Below are 22,602 nucleotides of genomic sequence, written 5' to 3'. Positions count from 1 at the left end.
CCCTCATATCTTAGTTGTGACAAATTTTGTATCTAGAACCTATTCCAACCTATACTATATATAATTTTTTAAAATATGATTTTGTCTGAAAGAAGTAATGTCTAAAAATAGTGTCTAATTATCTGTGATCCTGTGTGTATGTAAAATACATAGGAAGTTCTTTAGATGATGCTAAGAAAATTTAGTCCTGAAGTTTGTGCTGGTAACCTTGTGAAGCCTAGGAATGTGTTTCCAACTAACTTAGTAGTTGTAATGGTATAGCCTTGAACTTACTAAGGGGCATTTTTAAGTGTTTTCTTTTTTATTTTTTTTTTTTTAATGTTTATTTATTTTTGACCGACAAAGCATGAGCAGGGGAGAGGCAGAGGGAAGGAGACACAGAATCCGAGGCAGGCTCCAGGCTCTGAGCTCGAACTCACAGAGTGCGAGATCATGACCTGAGCCGAAGTCGGACACCCAATCAACTGAGCCACCCAGGCGCCCCAAGTGTTTTCTAACCAAATTCAGGATTTCCTCTATATATATTGAGGATGTAACACTTTAGGATTTTCATTTTTTAATGAATCATAGTTATTTAGGACACTTAAGATTATGCAAGTTTGAATGAGTGGCAATTCTGGAAGTTATTTGATGGTGTTGAATGAATATTTGCTATAATTTTTGGTAAACCAAATCCAATAATTTTTTGTATTCTTCCAGATATTAAGCACATCAAGTTGGTGATAATGAAAATTTGAATATCATGGATTTGGGGAAGTAAAACTCAGGCAAGGGGAGAGACCAAGTTTCTGGAACTCCACAGATAATTGGAACAATTTGAACATAAAGATACCATTGGTATTAAAGGAACATCCTTGGGATACTAAGAAATGATGGGCTGTGCTGAAGGCATACACAGTTAAGGAGGCAGGAAGTAGTACATTGATAGCTATTTGATTCCATCTTTTACCATCTATTGGCCTTCACAGGGAATTTCATAAGATTTCCTGTCAAGAAGCAATTTTGTAAAATTCTGGTCCTGAACCATTTTGTTTTAATTGTTAAGGGCTATCTCGAGTGCCTTGCTCTCTGAACCAAACCTAGTCAAAACCTCTGTTTACTGTGCTCATCATTCACTCTGGTATGTGATCTGTGTGACTGGTGAGGGACCTGTCTTACTTGGGCTGCTGGTTGTGGATGGCTTTGCACACATGCTCTCTGTGGCCTTAGGAGTATTTCCTCTAAATGATACTCACCAATGCACCCCTATGTCAAACATTCTTTTTTTTTTAAATGTTTATTATTTATTTTTGAGAGAATAAGACACAGAACATAAGTGGGGGAGGGGCAGAGAGAAAGGGAGACACAGAATCCGAAGCAGGCTCCAAGCTCCGAGCTGTCAGCACAGAGCCCGACATGGGGCTCAAACTCATGTACTGTGAGATCATGACCTGAGCCAAAGTTGGAAACTGAACCATCTGAGCCACCCAGGCACCCCTCTATGTCAAACGTTCTTGAGGAAGTGGAAGGGAGAATGAGAGAGAAAAAGAAGAGTATCCTTTGGATTTGAGAATGGCAGCGTTTTTTTCTTCCTTAAACTTAACATTGCTAATTAAAAACAATTTCCATTGATATATGCATTTTAAGCTCTAAAACCAGCTATGTCAAAGTAGAAAAAAATTTTAAAATACTGATTTTTAAAATAAGGTGGGAAAGTTGGGAAGAAATAGTCATACCCCATACATATGCAATTTGATTTTTCATTATAATATTTAATTATGTTAAGTGTGATTCAGTAGTATAACCAGGACTCATTTAGTTGAGCCCATTGTGATCTGCTTATGTTTATACATGGCTGTTTCATGGAGAAAAAAACATTCATGAGTTGTGTAGGGGAGGATTTTCCTGGCTTTTCCCCCATTCTTTGCTTAGCCAAGTAGATGCACACAGTGCTAAGTGGAAATGTAGAGATAATTAAATTTTTATTTGGGGATGTAGATGAAGAAGGGAACAAGAAAATGGGGAAAATATGTTCAATGAGTGGAAAAATGAAAGAACAGTCTTGTGATGGAAGAAAGGTAGTGGCATACATGTTAGATTATTCTAGTTTAAGCAGTTTAAGGCTTGAAGTCTTTTATCTCTTATATTGATAACTCTGATACTGTTAGTTTGTGAAACATTTCTGTCATCTTAGGTAATTAGAAAGCATCTTCTGCCAAGGACCATATATAACTTCTTCAAAAGTATCATCTATGTTTTTTGGGGGAGAGATTCCATCCAAAATTAAATTTTTATGCTAATGATAGTAATTCTTTACATTGGTGTTTATAGGTCATGTCATTTATTCATTATTTTCTATTTTAATTTTTAATTATTAAAAATTTAACGTTTAGTTTTGAGAGAGAGACAGAGTGTGAGCTGGGGAGGGGCAGAGAGTGAGGGAGACACAGAATCTAAATCAGGCTTCAGAGGCCGATGTGGGGCTCGAACCCATGAACCATGAGTTCATGACCTAAGCTGAAGTCGGACACCCAATCAACTGAGCACCCCCCCACCAGCATCCCTATTTTAATTTTTTAGAGAGAGAGTTTGAGGGGAGAGGGGCAGAGAGAGAGAGAGAAAGAGAATCTTAAGCAGGTTGCATGCTCAGAGCACAGCCTGACCTGAGACTTGATCCCACAACCCTGGGATCGTGACCTGAGCTGAAATCAAGAGTTGGAGGCTCAATTGACTGAGTCACCAAGGCATTCCTATCATTATTTTTTAATAGGCAATATATCCAAATGGCACAAAATTCAAAAGAGAAAAATGACCAATGAGAGACCTCCCTCCAGTCCTTGGTTCCTGGAGGCAATTAGTGTCATCAGTTTTTTTTTTTTTAAATCCTGGTAGGACACTGTATACCAGTGCTGGCCAATTTGAATATCATAGAAACCACAAATCAAATTTAAAAAATTTTAGGCACTACATTAAATAATTCAATTTAAATGATATATTACATGATGCAAAGGTTAACATGATTCTAATTCTACAAAGCGAGAAAGTTGTCTTTAACTGAAAATATTTTGCAATGAGTCACATTTGAAAGTTAATTACATAAAATTGAAATTTAAATTCTTAATCACACTAGCCACATACCCAGTGCTGAAGAGCCTTATGTGACTACAGGCAACCATATTTGACAGTGTATCTCCTTATACTCAGGAGCAAATACGTGTGTATATGCATATTGTTTCTCCCTTTTTTGTGCACAGTTAGTGCTGCTTTGTACCTTGCTTTTTTACTTAATAATGTAACTTGGTAATTATTCCATTTCATGACATAAAGGGCTCTATTTTCTCCCCCTAGTGTTATTATGTCTTTGTAGGGATGAACCATGAATTATAAAACTAGTCCCCTATTGATGGATACTTGGATTTATCCCCACCACCACTCTTTGCTATTAATAAGTGGTCACTTTAGCATTCTTTATGCAGTTTACAATCTACTGTGGTGTAATACTCTTTCCTGATATATTTGATTAAATTAACTAGATTGTGCAACCCTAAAAGGCAGAGTCCATATATATATATATATATATATATATATATATATTATTTCTTTTGTGTATACTGCTGGGTTTGATTTAATTTCCTGCATATACCTAGACACCTGATGATCAGTTGTTGGATGGGTGTTATTTGAATTTGTGTGAACCTGAGCAAAAGGTCAGCATTGAAGACCAGTGGATTACCTGTCCACTAGAGAAATAGAAACAAAGCATCAAACTGAGTGTTTAACATTCATTTTTGCAGCCACTAACTAATGAATTGTTAAACCCCTATCAAATGCTACACCATTAAAAGGGTTGTTGTAAATCTCTTAGCACTCTATTATTAAATTCCATTCTTAGTCTGATATTCTCTTTTAACATTACTCCCTGCAGTGGTGTTTATATGCATTTCATTAGTAGTATAAGTGAAAATTCTGAGTAATGTTTCCATCTCAAACGTAGAACAAAACAAAATGTTTAGCCATCATGGGTGGGATTGTTTAACAGGACTTAAGTGCTGTATGATTATTTAAAGCCTAAATACTCCTATTTGAATAATGATAGAGTAACATTTGGTTTATAGAATAAGTTATAGGTTTTGAGGATGAAGCAATTAGTCCTTAATTGCATGATTAATTAGTGCATAAGAATTCTTCTCAAAGAAAAAAATCCTCATTTGTGTCAAGACCCTGAAATCTAAATTGTCAAGATCCTTGCTATTTTGATTTGGTTATTCTAATGGTGTAAGAAATTAGCCTTTTGATGTGAACAATGATGGCTAAAGAATAAGAACAAATAATAAAGGGTATTTTCTTCCAGCTTATGAAAGAAGAGATTGAGAATTGAAAGGCATCATGAATGGAAGAAATTAAATTGTTGAATAGGGACCTAAGAAAGAAAAATCAATACAAGTGCTCTTTCTCCCTAGTGTTTTTGGAAATTATACCTCAAGATGTGTACAAAACTGCAAATATTATAGTAGAAAGCAAGTTTGTTCATTTTATTTCTCCAGGAATGTTTTTGGCAGCAAGTTGGGATTTTACATTGTCTTCAAATAAGATGAAATTCTCAGTCAGGATGCATCAGAAAAGGAACTTTAAAAAGTAACAATTTAATGTATGGGCAGGTCCATAAAGCATTTTGAGTGAGGTTCATTCTCTCCATTTGACTCTGCCATCTATCTACCTTATAGTTGTCTGATGCGGTTAACCAATGCACTTGGCCCTCGGACATTTAACAGCACTGTCTTTGGTTTCAAATAGAAGTGGCTCAGCCAGAAGTCAGAATAGCACTCAGCAGTCATCTACTGCAGAATGGATTTGGAGACAGAAGATTTGGAACCCAGTCTCTGTTCTGGCTAGGCACTTTCTCTCATTGGGCCTCAGTTCCCTCTGTGGTGGGATAATTATACAGAATGAAAGTGCAGAAGTAACACCAGCACATATCAGGCTTTCAATTTATGTTTGTTAAATTATAAATATTACCTGAAGTTTTAGGAAACAACTTCTTATAATGCTGACAGCATTATTGTACTAAATGGAAACCAAGGAGTGCCAGAACATGCCTGTTCTCATCATCCTCTCCCAGGAAGTAGAAGATGTGAGTTGGTTTTCTTCATCAGTCACCCGTGGAAGTGCCTGTGCCAGGTGCAGGGAAGTTGTTCTTGGAACACTGAATACGAAATGGGTACTAATCTTAATGAAAATCACATTCCCTTTTAGAGGAGAAAAAATGCCCCCTCTGAGATTAGGAGTATCCTACCAAGGTGATTGCAATTCTGATTGTTTCCTCACTTTCCTCACCATTGTGGGAAGTGCCTTACATTTTAGTATGTCACCTTTCTTCTCTGTAAGATGAGAATAACTCTAACTGCATTTCTTTGATTTTGTTAGGACTGATATGTAGTGACTGAAAATTTCCTATTGTAATGTCCTATACAAGAACATCATTATTCAAAAGAGGGAGTGAAAATTTGAGACACTATCCTTACCATGGCTATCACCTATTGGAGAAAATTTTTTTACACAGTGATGATAGTGACTGTATCATTTAGGATGAGAGGCTAGTAGGAATCGTTTGTTCCAGATTGTGTAAAGCCATAATTTATTAGGTTCTGGTGGCAGCATGATAGCGTGGTCTGAAAATTAACCCTGCATACCCTTGACTAAAAGCCTTTATTAGGAAAAATACAATTAAATATCATTAATTTTTTCTGGATTTGCCTTTTGGCAATACAGGAATATTTTCTATATTCTTGCAGGTAAGTTTTGATGTCAGAGAAAAGACTATTCAGAATTTCTTAACATAATTTACATCTACTTTTCTTAGTAACTATAATGAAAATTTTTAGACAGAATGAATTATACTCATGCACTTGGAAAATTTCTTGAGTACTACGGTGTTCCCACTAAATGTTCTCTTAAATAATGTGTTTTACAAGATAGTATGTGAAATGAAATGGAACCTTAATTACTTTAGGGTTTGAATGAATATTTTTAAATTCAAATTTCCACTAATTAAAAGTATCAGGGGCATAGTAATTTAACAACAATGGGTAATGACTTATAGGACTGTAGTCATACAAGCATTGAACGTTTCCTGAACATTGACTGTTCATCAGGTACTGGGTTAAATGCATGGCAGGTGCTACTGCACTTAATTGTGATCAACCGCTCTGTAAAGTAGATGTAGTTGTTATCTGGATTGCGCAGAAGAGGAACTGAAGCTTACACATGTAATTTGTCCAAGGTCACGTGGCCAGGAGGTGGCAGGTCTGAGTGGAACCCAAATGTCCTTTGAAATCCATTTGGTTTGACCACTTTGCATTCTGCTCCCCTGTCCCCCACATCCTCCTCCCAGAACTGCCAGGGGTGGGAAAGCGAATATAATAAATGATTATAGCAGTGACAGTAAATGGGGCTAAACATTTTTTGGCTGATTTTATTTTTTCTGATCACAAAAATTTGGGATAAAATGTTTTCTTAAGGTCTTGTCAGGGATTTTAATATGCTAATATACAGAATGGACTTCTAGAATAGAAACATGGAAAGTAACACTTTCCAAATTCATTTATTAGAAGAACACTGATTCATATCTTAAAACCAGTGTTTTTTTCAGCTATAGTTTAGGTAATGCTGTGGATAGAATGCATCCTTTTAGACTTGTAAATGTTTAGATTTTTAACTATGTGTATTATTTTTATATCCTTTTCTTCAGAATTATAAGTTATTTCAGTTGTTTGAGACACATTTAAAAATGCTTTTTCAAATAGTTGTATAACCAACCATATGTTTGCCTGTGTGTGTTTACATTTTCTTTTAGCTTTTACATATTAAACATTTGGATTGTTTCCAATGAGATCATCAACCATGCGTGATAAGTTTTAGATTTGGATGAATATAATTCCAGAACTGAAAGACTGCAAAGTTTGCAGCAGTGAGGAAACCAGTCCCAGAGTTTGTTATCGCTAGAAACTGAAAGCCTTTGCAAGTTTCGGAGAAATCTGTGTGGAAGGTACTGTGACTTGCCATTAGGGAGAGTCATGCCAAAGAAAGGACATTCTTGGAAATAGAAGTACAGATTTTCTTAGACTTATGATGGGGTCATGCCCCAATAAACCCATCGTAAATTGAAAATAAAGGAAGTCGAAAATGCATTTGATACACCTAACTTACCGAATATCATAGCTTAGTCTAACTTACCTTGAAGGTGTTCAGAACACTTATATTAGCCTAGAGTTGGGCAAAAGCATCTAATACAACTCCAATTTTACAATAAAGTGTTGAATATCTCCTATATTGAATACTGAAAGTGAACAACAGAATGGTGGTTAAGTGTATCAGTTGTTTACAGTCATGATCATGTGGCTAACTGGGAACTGCGCTGCCCCTGCCCTGCATCATGACAGACTATCCTATTGCATATCACTAGCCTGGGAAAAGATCCAAATTCAAAATTCGAAACATGATTTCCACTAAACATGTATCACTTCTGGACCATCATAAAGTTGAAAAATCAGAAGTCAAACCATTGTAAGTCAGGGACTATCTGTTGTCAGTTATTAGAGTAAGCTGGGAAGCTGGGTGTCTGTGTGTGTAATTACCTACTTGGTTTGGAAGTACTGTATACATTTTTTGAAGTGCAGTCTGTGTGGTCCCTGGGCCAGGCATGGTCTTTTCCCAGCAGCACTGAGGAAGCTTGGACACAAGGGGAGTTCTGGTTATTAATCTTTGCTGTAGTCAAGGAGGGTAAGAGGACTGGGAGTCATAGGCTCCACTGAAGGGTGAAGAAGCTGAGCAAGACAGGTAAGGGGGTTGAGAGGGGGGATTTTAAATTTGAATTTGTTGGGGAGGGCTAGGTTTGAAGCTACTTAATAGGTAACCAATTGTAACAAGAATAAGATATCTTCCTGAAAATATCAACAGTTCATTAATTTTGTTTTCATTCAAGGGACACTTGTTGAAAGCTAACTATGTGTCAGGTACTGGGCTGGGCACTGGCAGCTAATTGTATTGAAAATATTACTATATAGTACATGGAAAATGTATTCATGGAATAAAATCGCTTTGGCTGAATTGAAAACATGATTCAATCTTATTAAAAATACACATCTTTGAACAGCCTCCAAGGCAGTGTAAACAATACTCTCTCTGTTTTAAAATAAGGAAAGTCCAAATCTTTGAAATGCCAATTACTATGCAGTTTCAAAAAAAAAAATTTTTTTTATGCCTTGGTTAAGATCATGTGTGATTTCTCAGATGCTTTAGTGAACATTTTCAGAATGTTTATGCAAATATAGAAGTTGTAGGTATCTATGTGCCCTCTTCCTACCCCCTTAACACATCCCCCTCCCCCGAGATGAAATCTTCTCACTGGACTCTGGGAAGTTGTTAGCACTGAGTTTTCTTAGCTGGAACCAAGTATCAAAACTGTCTCTCTCAGTCTGGGATAATTGTGAGACTGGAGAATGCTGTACTCACTGGGGCAGTGGATTGCAAAGTCCAGTGAGGTGCCAAGGGGAAAATTCCTAAAGGGAATATACAACAACCCAGGAGGCCTGAGGATCATTGCTATGGCAGCAAGAGGTAGCTCTAGCCTATTCCTTTTCAGCCTGGAGCTCCCAGGGTCCCCGGCCCAGCAGGCACAGGGGCAGAGCTGCAGTTTGATGTCAGGCAACAATGGAGGTTATTCTTCATCTGACCAGACTCCAGCAGTCACCTTTGTTGCCTTAAACTTGTAACTTTGTGAAGTGACAAAGATGTATTAAGAATAGTCTAGGGGACATAGGCTCGGTGTTTCAGCAAGACCTGATATTCAGTCTTGGCTCCACCATTGAATAGTTAGGAAATTTTGGACAAATTAACCTCTGTACATCTGTTTTCTTTCTTTTTTTTTTTTTTTAATCCGAAAATGAAGACACCTGTCTCATCGACTCATGCCTGTAATATTTCACAATTAGATGTCTATAGCTAAATTATTGAAGTTTTTGAACATCAGCCATATGAAAGTTGATAAGATTGGTTTAAGCTGCCCACTCTGTTTCTGTTCAGTGAATTAGTAGTTAATATTTGGTTAAGGATAATTGTTTCCTAAATAAAATAATGCTGTTTTGTGACTCATTAGTTCATAGAATGTGATTTTTTGTAAGCAGGTTTTTTGGCCCTTTACAATCATTAGAAAAGGCTCTACCTGGTAGATGTGGAGATAGCACATCGTGTGTACGTTGTAGACCTTTATCCTTTTTTCCTCTAGGGAAAAAAAAAAAAAAAAAAAAAACTAACCAAAGATGTTCTTTCACTGGATTTTATTGTTGGCAGTGGTTCCTGGTGAAAAGACTTTATCTTTGAGGCTACAAGACGGTCACCTCATGTATGAGAAGACTAGGTTTTTATTTTGTACCTTCCCTATCCACAGCCCGGATTCCATTCCTTTTTCAAAAGCTGAAGTAGCAGAATACAGGCTGAGAACCTTCCACTATTGGTCACATACTTTCCACATCTGTAAATCATAAATAGTCCTTTTACATTAAAAATGATACCTAAGGGGCACCTGGGTGGCTCAGTCGGTTGAGCGTCCGACTTTGGCTCAGGTCATCATCTCACAGTCTGTGAGTTCGAGCCCTGCATCGGGCTCTGTGCTGACAGCTTGGAGCCTGGAGCCTGCTTCGGATTCTGTGTGTCCCTCTCTCTCTCTGCCCCTCCCCTGCTCATGCTCGCTCTCTGTCTCAAAAATAAATTAAAAAAAAATTAAGAAAAAAAATCTTAAAATGATACCTAAGATGAGAAGTGCTTATGATTATTTGTTGATAATTCATGTCTTGGAACACACTGAGTCAGTTTGAGTAAGTTCTGCATTTCCTTTCTGAATTCTCGATGAGGTTATTTCTGTTGACAGCACACATTTCTCTTGGGTATGGAGTGTGAGGTGACATCTGCATGAAGGCGTTGTCTTATTGAGCTTTTTGGTACCATATTCATGTCATGCCAGATTCATTTCCACTTGGATACTCACTCAATTAAAAATTGTTAGTGCCATTTCCGAAGAAAGGCATATTATTACTTTGGTCATAAAGAAGCAAACAGCTGCATTTTTCCTCACTAAGGTATTCTAATTAGGTTACCGCTGGTCATAAACTATTGAAAATTGGTGAGAAGCCTCAAGGTCATAGAGAAGGAATTTGTGATCACAGAAGAGGGTAGCCCACTGTCGTACATTTACATTTTGAAGTGGTGTGTATTTTCTAATGTAAGCATTCTTATTGAGACTGGCTGCTATGTGAACGATATGAACACTTGTCACGCATTACTGTTTTGTGATTTCAGATACGTAGACAATTTTAAAGATTTTTCAAGCATCATTGAGTTCCCAGACAGAACTTGTATATTTTATGAAAATAACAGTATCTTGTTCTTTGCACTAGACTGCTCTGAATAGGGAAGGAGTTCATGTAGTTAAAAAAAAAAAATCTAAGGGCCAAACTAGCAGTTCCTACCCCCACCCCCAGTCCACCACCTCCCCTGAAATAACCAAACAAGAACCTTTCAAAATCTTCCATCTTTTAAAGTCAAGGACACACTTTAAATGAGAGTCAGTGAAAACCTGTCCTCAGGATTATACATAATAGAAACATATCAAGTATCTGAACAATTGTTTCCTTCTCTACTTAAAATGCACTTTGTGTTTGACACTTTGGCACGTTTCCTGACCTTGTTGAGTATTCATTGCATTTTTCCAGTTTTTCCAGTTTGATTAAAAAAAATCACTTTCTTCATTGTCAAGCCTTGATGGTTTCCAGTCTAATAAGGGAAAATGATTATGAGTATCTTTGCATTTCTTAGATCATTATTGAGTTTGAGAAACTTAAAATGTTTAGTTTTCATTTGCTTTTCTCTTACATTCACTTCATACTCATGTTTCTATTTTTTTTTTAAATTTTTTTTAACGTTTTTATTTATTTTTGAGACAGAGAGAGACAGAGCATGAACGGAGGAGGGGCAGAGAGAGAGGGAGACACAGAATCGGAAGCAGGCTCCAGGCTCTGAGCCATCAGCCCAGAGCCCAATGGGGGGCTCCAACTCACGGACCATGAGATCGTGACCCGAGCCGAAGTCGGACGCTTAACCGACTGAGCCACCCAGGCGCCCCTCATGTTTCTATTTTTATCTTATTTTGTAAAAGCTCTTAATATGTATTTTACACTCAATATATAAAACCTATTGACCTTTTGTGTCTTATGTTCTAACTATTCCCCCAGTTTTATTATTTTATCATGTAGCTTTGTTTGTGGAAGCATTTTTGTCATTCTAGTTTTATATTAGAGGCTGTACCATGTATTTCCTTTGCCTTGCTTAGAATAAAATGGATGTACATTAGAAGTCTTTAAAATATCCCCTTATCTAAAATTTATGAAAGTTTAAATATTTGACAGAAACAAACTTTAAGTTCTTTTGTGGTATGAGATAGTCTAAATTAAAATAAAAAAAAATTGCCCCAACATTATCTATTGAACAGTCGATCTTTTCCCTACTGATTTGAAATGGCACCTTTATATATTAAATTTATTTTTATTCATGTGTTAGTGGGCTTTCCCTTTAGCTCCATTGATTTTTCTGCTTTTCTATCCAAAATGTTTTATTTGCAGTGTCTCTGTAATATGTTTTAATGGTCTGGAAGGGTAAGTCATAATGGCCAATGTTCTTTTAGGAATTCTGGCTGCTCTCAGGCATTTGTTTTTCCACATTGAAGTCAGAATTGGAGATGGGAATTGATTACTTACATTCAGTTTCCATATAAATTTGTAGGGAGTTGGTATTGTAACTACCTTATTGAATTTTCTCATTCAGGAACCTGTCCTGAGCACTATTTTCTCCTGATGTCTCACTTCTCTGTCAAAGAACACAGGATTTTGCCTTTAGGAGGGTATGCTTTCATAGGTGCCCTCTGTCAAGAGAAAATCTACTGAATTAACTATATGTCTTCAATTAAGTAATTTACTTTGTCATTGTGATATAGTGTAAGTTGTTTTCAAAGTGTGGTCCCCGACCTGCTTAATCAGAAAGTGGGAGGGTGGAGCCCAGCAGTCTGTTTTAATAACCCCTCCAAGTGATTCTGATGCATGGGAAAGGTTGAGAACCGCTGGAGTAGTGGAGAGAGCATAGCTTTGGACTCCTATAATCTAAAATCTCACTTTAGCCCTTTATTCCAGTGTAATTTGGAGTAAGTTACTTGTATATTTAAGTCTAGATATCCTCATCTGTAATATGGGCCATTATGAGAATTATCTGTATCATAAGCAAAAGGTATAGATGATGATTGAATACTATTATTGTTACCAGATTGCTTTCTAATAAGCAAAGGCTATAGTAGTGTACAATGTATTAGATAGTGGTGGTAGTGTCTAGGAGAATGGAGGGGAAGTCTGGAATGTAAGGGGTATTCCTGGTTTTGATGGGTTCTAGATAACAGGTGATGCCAAGAAGGGCAATAAAGTGCCTGGTCTGGGATGGTGAAGATAAACACTCTGTCTTGTTCAAGGCTGGCATATTTTAAGTGGGCAGCCATAATACACTACTGTTCTTCAAATCCCTGAATTTCATTTTAGCAATGTGTGGTATTAAATTGTTATGGCCCCACTGTTACATTGAATAAAATAAAAGTCTGACATATTTTTCTAGTTTTAAAATATCTATTATAGCAAATTTCTAAGAAATTGAGGGAAGGATAAGTAGAATATGGAAGTAAAATAAGGATTAATATCTTCATTCAAATGATAACAATTAATAAGCAAAAGTAAACACACAGAACCTTATTCAGTTATTGGGAAACTGGAAAAATGTTAATTTTTTAAAAATGTTTTTTGTGTTCTTAATTTTTATTTTTGTGAGAGAGTGTGAGTGGGGGGAGAGGAATAGAGGGGAGGGGGAAGAGAGAGGAGAGAGAGGAGAGACAGAGAGAGAGAGAGACTGACTTAAGCAGGCTCCATGCTCAGCAGAGAGCTGGTCGCAGGTCTCAATCTCATTATTCTGTGATCGTGACCTGAGCTAAAATCAAGAGCCAGACACTCAATGGACTTCACCACCCAGGTGCCCCAGAAAAATGTTAATTTACTCAACATATTGATAAGTTTATGCCAGAATGTGGGCTAACTAGAGGCTATAAAATGGTGAATAAGATTTAGCTATGGCTCATAAGCTATTCATAACTGGGGGGCAGAAATAACCAAGTGATGTGATACAGTTTATGGCAAGGCTGGGAATAAAGGCCAACATAAATGTCTGCTAGAGCCCCAAGGCTTCTTTGGAGAGGGAACTCGAGCTGATCATGAAGGACAATTAGATGCTATCCCAAGAAAGGTATGTAGAAAATGCTGTAAGAACTTACTCAGTGATTAGTTCTGCTTGAAGTATAGGTGACTTGAAGGATGAATGTCCATTGCCAAGCCAAATGAGGAAGATGTGTATTGTAAATGGAGGCATAAACACACCAGAATACCCTGAGTATTAGAGAATGGGAAATAGTCCAGTGTGACTAGAGCTTATGCGCTGGGTGGGGACAGGTGAGGCTACAGGTAAAACTGGGCCCAATTGTACAAGTTTTCTTAAGATTACGGTGGACTGAGAGCCTTTTGTTTACTACTTTGTCTTGCTTTTGGATAAAAGTATTTTATCTTGGTTGGTACTAGGTCTTTTTTTTTTTTTTTTTTTAAATAACCGTTGCCATTACATTCACATCAGATAAGGAATTTAGACGAGGAATTCAGAAAACGTTTGTGATACAAGTTCATGTTCATCTAACACAGTTTTAGTTTGGGTTTTACTCAGCCTTTTCTCAGTATTCAAGACTTTCAAACTGTGGGTTCAAAAATTGGTTAATCTAGACAAAGCCTCTCCTGCCAGTGGGGGTGGCCTGGAATTGTTACTTGAAACTCCATCCTTAAGGGTACTCTCCGCACCCATAGATCCAGTCTTCCCCAGTGAGCCCATGGCTGTTTCCTATGCCTCGCTGGAGCCCTCCCTTGGAATTCAGGCGATTTAGCTGGGTCCTGACTCCCTTGCTAGGGTTTTTTTTTTGTTTTTTTGTTTTTTTTTCCCTTTTGGGGCCTGGATTTCTGTGGCCTCAGTAACCAGCTGTGAGCCTGCTATGAATTAGAGAGTCATCCCCCTCAACCCCTCTGAAACATTGACCATATCCTCAGCCTGACTTCTACACATACCACAACTGCCTTGAGACCTTGGCTATTGTGTTTCGTCTACCAAATTGTATCTCTTTACTATAATAAAGATCCCCCTTATAACCAGTATTCAACCTATACTTAGCAAATTCGAGAGGGTTATTTTGATTTTGGGCCACACATGCTAGTCAGCCCTTTTTATTCCATCTCCACTCTGCTTGCTATTAACTTTTACACTGAGTAGAAGAAATATATGTGTATAATATAAGGATTATAAATTGCTAAGTCCTTGGGGCTCTTGCAATATAGTGTTCATTTTTATTTCCATTTCTTGATGTTCTAGTTTAGGCCTGGGGTATTTGGCCCCTTATTGCTCCTACTTTTTATATTATAAGTTTTAAAATACTGCAGGGATATTTTCAAACCACAAGTCAGTTCCTGTCAAGCTCCCATACTCTCTCCATAAAGGTCTTTTTGCCTCTATAGTAAAGGCCAGACTCTGCAGTAGGCATTGGGAATGTGTGGATGCCTCATCCTAACTTTCCTTCCTGGCCTCATCTCCCACGGTCTCTTTCCACTAAGTCTTTTCAGACTTGGGAACAGACTGTGGCTCTTCCGTGTACTGAGGAGTTACAGCCTCTTTGTTTTTGTTTAGAGTTTCTTCAGTGTGGAATTCTACTGGCCCAACTCCTTGCCCAGAGGAATCCATGCATTTTTCAAGGCCCAATTCCAAAGTCTACCTTTTCCTTGAAGCTTTACCACAGATCCTCAAGCCAGATTTATTTCTTCTTCCCTTTTGCTTTCATGGCAGTGTAAGTCTGTCAGAGCAAGTATTCTTCTAAGCCTGTCTTCTATTTACATTTTTTTATAAGCTTGTTTTCCTAAGTTGTAAGCTTTTTTTTTTCTTTAAATGTTTGTCTATTTTGAGAGAGAGAAAGAGAGAGAGAGAGAACTGAACTTGAGAGGGGCAGAGAGAGAGGGAGAGACAGAATCCCAAGCAGGCTCTGTGCTGTCAGTGCAGAACCTGACTCAGGGCTCCATCTCACGAACCACGAGATCATGACCTGAGCTGAAATCAAGAGTCAGATGCTTAACCGACTGAGTCACCTAGGCGCCCTTAAGTTGTAAGCTTCTTAAGAGCAAGATTTATTGGGGCGCCTGGGTGGCTCAGTTGGTTGGGCGTCCAACTTCGGCTCAGGTCATGATCTCGCGGCCCGTGAGTTCGAGCCCCGCATCGGGCTCTGGGCTGACAGCTCAGAGCCTGGAGCCTATTTCGGATTCTGTGTCTCCCTCTCTCTCTGACCCTCACCTGCTCATGCTCTGTCTCTATCTGTCTCAAAAATAAATAAATGTTAAAAAAATTTTTTTAAATAAAAAATAATAATAAAAAAAGAGCAAGATTTATTCATCTTTTTATCCACAGTAGCATTTGCTTCTTTATTGCATCTTTTTATCTACAATAGCATTTGTTTATTTTGTCCTGTATAATGGGTTTTTAACAATTGTTTTGTCCATGTTAGGGTTTTGGTGGTCTAAGAAACTTTAGTTTATGCATAGAGGAGTGCAGTGGAGGAAATTGTTTTTTAAATAATTGCCTATTTATGTTAGCCCTTTCTTTTCCTTCTCTTCCTCTTATATATGTATGATGGAGAAATCTGGGTGAATTCTTAGGGCTGTGTGAAGAGGAATGCTTTGGGAAGGAACACTCCCCATGGACATTTAACTAGGGTAGTTGTAAGGTTTTGTTTGAAAATTGGGGGGCCTGGGCGGCTCAGTCAATTAAGTGTCGACTTTGGCTCAGGTCATGATCTCACGGTTCATGAGTTTGAGCCCCGCATTGATCTCTCTGCTGTCAGTGCAGAGCCTGCTTTGGATCCTCTGTCCCCCTCTCTCCTTGTCCCTACCCCTCTTGCACTCACTCTCTCTCAAAAATAAACATTAAAAAACAAACAATAAAAACATTATAAAAATCTCTTGGAAATAGATCATAGTTGTTATCATTTATTGGTATTATTAATGCCATATGCTATGGTAGCACTTTCTCATGCACTAACTCACTTAATCCTCCCAACAACACCATGGGGTTCATATTTTAAGTCTTTATACAGGAGGAAACACTGAGGCTCATACAGTTTTCTTAACTGAGATTAATTAAGGGATAGAACCAGGTTTGCATGTGAGGTCTGCCTGATTCCCATTCTTCATCACTATACTCTTCTGCTTTACATGAACATTGGCAAGTATGCATTTCTGACCCCACCTTGTGCTACAGAGATCAAATCAAGTTCAGCTTCAAGATCAGCTCATAGTAGAAAAAGTGATTTCAGTGTGTGCCTTTCTCCAAACGAGTGCTTATCAGCTTGTAGATGTTTAAGATGTCCACAAGGTAAGTTAATCTATCAAATTGAATTATAAATAAGAGGAAGGAGTTAAAAATGTAAATATAGACTTTAAGAAATGTATGTAATGTACAGTCAGCAATGGACAAGCACAAAGAAATAATTTTGGCATTTTCTTTCTTGATGTATGACAGACTGGTAATAAAGAGAGACTATTTAAGAGTGGTAGAATTCCAAGAACAGTGAGAATTTATACATTTTTCTAGAGTTGGAGGAGAGGGATTTACTTTCAACTGGAGAAGAAATTGAGGTATATGAATTGAAGTATATTTTGCATGCATGTCTGCATAGGTCCACCCCCCCCCAACCCCCCCACCCCCACATAATGGAAGTTCTGGATCCCTTGTCCTCACCTGTTTCTCTTTAACCAAGTAGGTCTTCCTATGAAGGATCTTTTGTCCTTGGAGAACTTTTGATTCAAGGCATTATTGTGGGAAAAAGAAAGATCAGTAAAAGGGATGCCTTATTCTTTGTCTATCAGTACTTATACATTGAGATAAAGGTGAATGGAAAATTATTAGATGATTTATTTCAATGAGTATTCATTGAGCACTTACTATATTCCAGACTATTAGGACAAAGGATAAGACAGACCCAATGACTTCTTCAGAGACTTCTCAACTGATGACCAGGCAGAGACTAAAGACTATTTTATGTATGACAAAAAGAATAATACAAAAATTGACTTGTATTCATTAGGTTCTTGTTAGATGCTGAATTGTATGCTAAGTATGTTAAATATTAGAGCATTTTGTCTTTATGACAACTTTATGTGAGAAATAGTGCTATTTTCATCCTTATCAGATACAGAAAGCAAAACCTGAGAGAATGAGAGATGAAGCAACTTCTCCAAGATTATTTTTGGTACCTTGCTACTGTAATCCATCCATTGAAAATGTATGTGATTTTAGTATGTACCATGTGAAAGATGTTGTTTAGAGATTCATTTTCCAAAGCATCTTAAAAAATAGCACACTGTCTGCCTGTACTGACTTTGTCACATAGACTTGGGTCTGAATCAAAGATGTGCTGTTTCCTTGTTGGGTAACCTTTGGCAAGTTACTTACCCTCTCAGAGTCTCCGCTCTCTTGCTAATAAAATGGGGATCAAAATACATTTTGCATGGTTTTGAAAGCACATGGTAGTAGGGCTCCAGAATTTTAGTTCCCATTCACTTTCCTCTTTTACTTTTCCATAATATGACTCAAAACAATTGTGTAATCCTATAAATAAGGTCGTGAGTTTTTCAGCTTGACCACTAACAATTTTCTTGTAAACAACTTGAGGAGTTCCAGCAGACAAATAGCATCAGTTGTGATGTTGGAGTGTAAACACTGAACTTGAAATTGGAAGTCCTGTGTTTAGTTTGCTACTTTGTTGTCCATTTCTTATTTTAACAAGGATGGAGATGCTTTCATTTAATCATTAGCTTGACTTTTTATTACTTGCTGATGCTTGAAAGGGCTACCAATACTGCAGTCAGACAAAGGGAAATAATCAACACCCTTGATGTTCCATTTGGGTGATGGGAGTCAGTTACATAATAAGAATAATGTTGTTTTTATTTCTTTAGCTAAATTAAACAAACCATGATTCTAGATAAAGTATTTCTTCACTGATAAGCTTCTTGAATGCCTAGTTTAACTTTATAATTTCGTAACATTTGGTTATCCCCATGCGGTCTTTTGAAGGTACATGGTTGTTTATCCAGTGGTTAAAGTAAATGAATGACTCTGAAATCTTTGTTGTTGATTAAATAAAGATGTCATACGACTGTGGATTTTCATTAGGGTCTTGTTCTGTTTAGCTGTGCTGAAAAACTACGTTTAAAGTAGCAACTAACTACAGTGAAGATGTATAATATATTCATTTCTACATGCATCAATCCATTTGACAATACTTATATAAATCATAATTAGAAGTATATGTCACTTTTTTTGAAAGTATTTTATTCTTAAGTAATCTCTACACCCTATGTAGGGCTTGAACTTAGAACCCTGAGATCAACAGCCCCATGTTCTACTGACTGAGCCAGCCAAGTGCCCCTAAAAGTCAGTATTTTAAAATGTTTGGTCTTATGTCCTGAAAGATATTATTTAAAGGAACCAATTGTGAAATGTTTGAGGTGAATAATCAAGCCCTAATTTAAACAAATTATATAAAAATTTGCATAAAATACAAAAAAGACCATTTCTGTGTATACAACGGGTTGTAACCACATAATAAGACTTAAACAATAATTTTCTTTTCATAAAATCCATTCTGTATTAAAATAAATCATGGCCCTACTTTTTAATATAAAAACCAGCTAACAATTAGTATGTGTTTACTAAAAGCCTAGCATTGCACCAAGAGCTCGAGATGTATTTTATTTTTGTGGCAACTTGGAGATGGGTGCTAAGATGCTTGTTTTACAACTGGAGAAATTCAGGCAGAGAAAGGTGAGATCTTACCAAAGTTAGAGATTTGGAAGGTGGTGGGAGCAGAGCGTGGACCCTTTCATATTCATTAACCACTAGTCAGTCTACCCTTGCTTCTCTAGCTTTACAAAAATACATTTTCGTGAAGATTTCTTTTCTGTGTAAATAAAATTTATCTTTAATATTTTATTCTAGAATACAAGTAAATAATAGATGTGAACTAAAGTGGATTATAAAAAGTGAGGAAGACAGGGACTGTGTATGCCTTACCAATTCCATATATAGATCATCAATGCCTAGCGCACGGTAGGCTGGTTGAGTCACTTTAAATACTGAATCAATTAAAATGTTTTTACAGAATAGTGATATGAAAAAAAAATCCTATATATATATATATACACACACACATATATGATTTAAATTTTGTCTCTTAGACATTCACAATTGAAATGTATTCAAGTGTTCGTGACTGGTCTAGTTCCTTATATGAATGTTAAAAATTAAAATTGTTTTGTTCTTTGTGGTACTGGATGTTGGTGAAAATAAGTCTCAAAATACCTCTAGCTAGTTGTGATGTCTGACAAAAATGCTACCACAGAGAGTTACAAATTTAGATTAATAGTTGTGAGTAGATCCATTTAGAATTTGACTTGGGGAATATAAATGAAAACATTTTTTTCCTTGAACTTTTGTAGAATGTTGTTCAGGTTCTTGATTTATTTAGTCTTAACTTGATGACAGAAACCTGGATGTACTTTTTGGGTGTGCCATTTTCTAAACTTCTCTCTTGTTGATTCCATCCTTAATGTTTTTTAGATAGGGATATTTTTAAATGTAACTTTGATTTTTTTTTCTCAAAGCCAGAATACCTTTTATTTATTTCTTTTAAGTTTATTTATTTTGAGTGAGAGAGCATGCATTTGGGGAGAGGAGGGGCAGAGAGAGAGGATGAGAGAGAATCCCAAGCAGGCTCCACATTGTCAACACAGAACCCAATGCCAGGCTCTATCTCACAAACTGTGAGATCATGACCTGAGCTGAATTCAAGAGTTGGACACATAAGCCACCCAGGCACCTTAGTCAGAATACCTTTTAAAAATCAGTGGTCATGGAGATCAGAAAATTAACTGGTGCATGTATTCACATTTGAATATGGAAAGTCTAACCCAATAAAGAACACTGGTCACACGTGATGGATTTTAGCCCCCTACCAGAGTCAGTTTTTAGATATCTTGTATTTCATTGGATCCAAGATGCCATCAAATTTTCGACTCACCATTATTTTATGTACTGTTAAAAAAAAAACTTCCAAATAAACTGATACAGTGTTCTTAAAAATTTTCAGGCTATAATTTATGATAAAATTTACGTAGTTTAATGTTAATTCTACAAGCTTTGACAAAGTTCTGCAAGTTATGAGTCATAACACACCCTCACAACCAACAACAAAATTGAGATATAGAACAATGCCATTGCCACTTAGTTTTTAAATTTCATTTAATGAAATTGAAAGGGGTTTTTAATTGATTTGACACTTTTCCCTAAATCATTCTTATACAATCATAAAAAAGAACATATAAACAAAATAATTTTTTTTCCCCTTAAACTTCTTGTTCAGACTCTGGATGAGAATTTGAACTCACAGTTGTCAGTGACTTATTCAATCTTGTCCCTGTAGTCAAGAGTATGGAAAATGATAATAGCATTTCTAGAAATATGTTCTATTGCTGCTAGGATTTTCTTTCAAGTTGATTGTGTCCATTATACAAGTTTAGGCTACCATTTTCTTATTTGACTAACTCTAGATTTTAATTTTTCCTTAACTGAATGAGTAATATGCCACTGGGAGTTAAGCAGCTTCTGTTGAACATCCATAGAAACTTTCTGACTAATAGATGATTGAAGCCTTAGTGTTAGTCTTGGTGGATGCATGAAGTTATTGGTCCCGTCAACTGTTTGTTGCTTTCAAATATCTTCATCTTCTCCGAGAGATTTGGCATTTTCTTTGCCTTCTGTTGTTTTCCTTGATTGGCAGTACCCGCATGAGTAGCAGCATTGATACCCATAATTCCCTGGAGTTGATGACAATGGAGACACCTGGGACCACATCTGGGCATGCCTGCATCAGGACTGTCACCTGGACAACAGCAATTTTAAGATGCCATTGAGTGTAAGACATAACTAGATTTTGTATTGTTGAAAAGGTGACAAATATGTGGATTAGAATTGATAAATATGGTATCATGTCCACCACTGCACATTTTTATACATGGGGAGATTGAGGTATACAGGTATCAGTTTAAGGTCCTAGAACTCTTTGGGAACAAAACTGGGCCCAGACACAGTTTTTGTCTACTAGCTTGAAGTTGTTTTCATACAATTCAACACTAAGAATCTTGAGCTTTGGTCATTTGGAGAATTATAAATTTTAAAAATCTATTCATGGCATAAATAACAATAAACAATTTAATGTTATTATCCAAAAAATTGAACTATTTTGACTCCTGGGGGAGATGTTCTGATCTCACAGGAGGCTGGTGTGGTAGTAAAATTATGACTCAATGGTCAGACAGACAGGTAGCTTGCATTCTGGTTTTTGCTTACAAACTTGTGGCTCTGGAAGTTATTTATGTTCCCTTATCTCATTTTTCCATCTAAGAAATGGGATGATTATGATACCTACTTCAGAGGATTGTTCCAATGATTAAATGAGTACTTGCCTAAAAATTTTGACATGTTGCTTTTTTAGTATTGAAAAAATATTTTCTTTTCTCCTTACTTTCCTCCTTTGTATGAAATTAAATTTCTTGCCCCAGAATATACAGTGTATAACTCTTGAGACTTTTAAGCTTCTCTGTCTCCTGAAATTCTGTGGTGCCTGCACATGTAATGATAAGTGTCCTGACAGAAAAGACTAACGTTAAATTTGTGCTGTGACAGAAAAGTCCAACATGAGTTTGAGTATTGACATAAAATGTACATGGTAGTTCCTTCTGCAAGTCATGACAGCTACCTAATTTAGGAGATGACTTTTAGCATAATACTGCCCAAATGTTTAAAGGATTTTATGTTGTTTCACTCTTTGTATTTTGTTTTGCAAAGCTAACAGATAAATTTCAAAAGTTATAAAACACACTCAAATTTCTACAGAAATCATTTAACATTCTTATATCATTTTATCATCTTTTGTTAGGAAATAAAATATTAGAGAAAGTCATCTTTAACCACCCTTTCTATTCTATTCACCTCTAGAAGTGACCAATATCACTTAATGGTGTATATCTTTACGATCTAATTTTTATACTTGTAGAAGTATAAACAATGTATGATATTGAATGCTTTTATAATTTACTTAATTGGTACATGCTTTTCATGTATTTGTTTATCTTTGTATTTCTTTTTAAACACTTTTTATTTGGGGTGTTTTTGTTTTGTTTTGGCTTTGGTTTTTTTGTTTTTGTTTTTTAAAGCTTCCATTGTGAGCTAGATTTCTGATATCTGAATTCCCTTGAGAGAATGGAATAAAACTCAACACTAAGAATCTTGAGCTTTGGTCATTTGAAGAATTATAAATTTTAAAAATCTACTCATGGCATAAATAAT

At 36.5% G+C, this 22,602-nt stretch overlaps 1 protein-coding gene across 11 annotated transcripts in view; it reads left to right on the top strand.

Annotated features, from left to right (window-relative positions):
* COBLL1 (cordon-bleu WH2 repeat protein like 1) overlaps positions 1-22,602 on the top strand; it is a 169,823-nt gene that overhangs the window by 10,963 nt on the left and 136,258 nt on the right. The window contains exon 1 of one of the 11 annotated variants that reach the window (XM_030324552.2): positions 21,054-21,169. The exons of the other annotated variants lie outside the window; for them this stretch is intronic. The gene's annotated coding sequence lies outside the window, so the exon portion shown is untranslated. Of the gene's footprint in view, positions 1-21,053; positions 21,170-22,602 lie in introns of those variants that run through there. 11 annotated transcript variants of the gene reach the window in all.

Source organism: Lynx canadensis, chromosome C1, assembly GCF_007474595.2.
Source record: "Lynx canadensis isolate LIC74 chromosome C1, mLynCan4.pri.v2, whole genome shotgun sequence".
NCBI lineage: Eukaryota > Metazoa > Chordata > Mammalia > Carnivora > Felidae > Lynx > Lynx canadensis.
The sequence above is the reverse complement of the archived record's forward strand: the minus strand, read 5'-3'. Positions and strand labels throughout refer to the sequence as shown.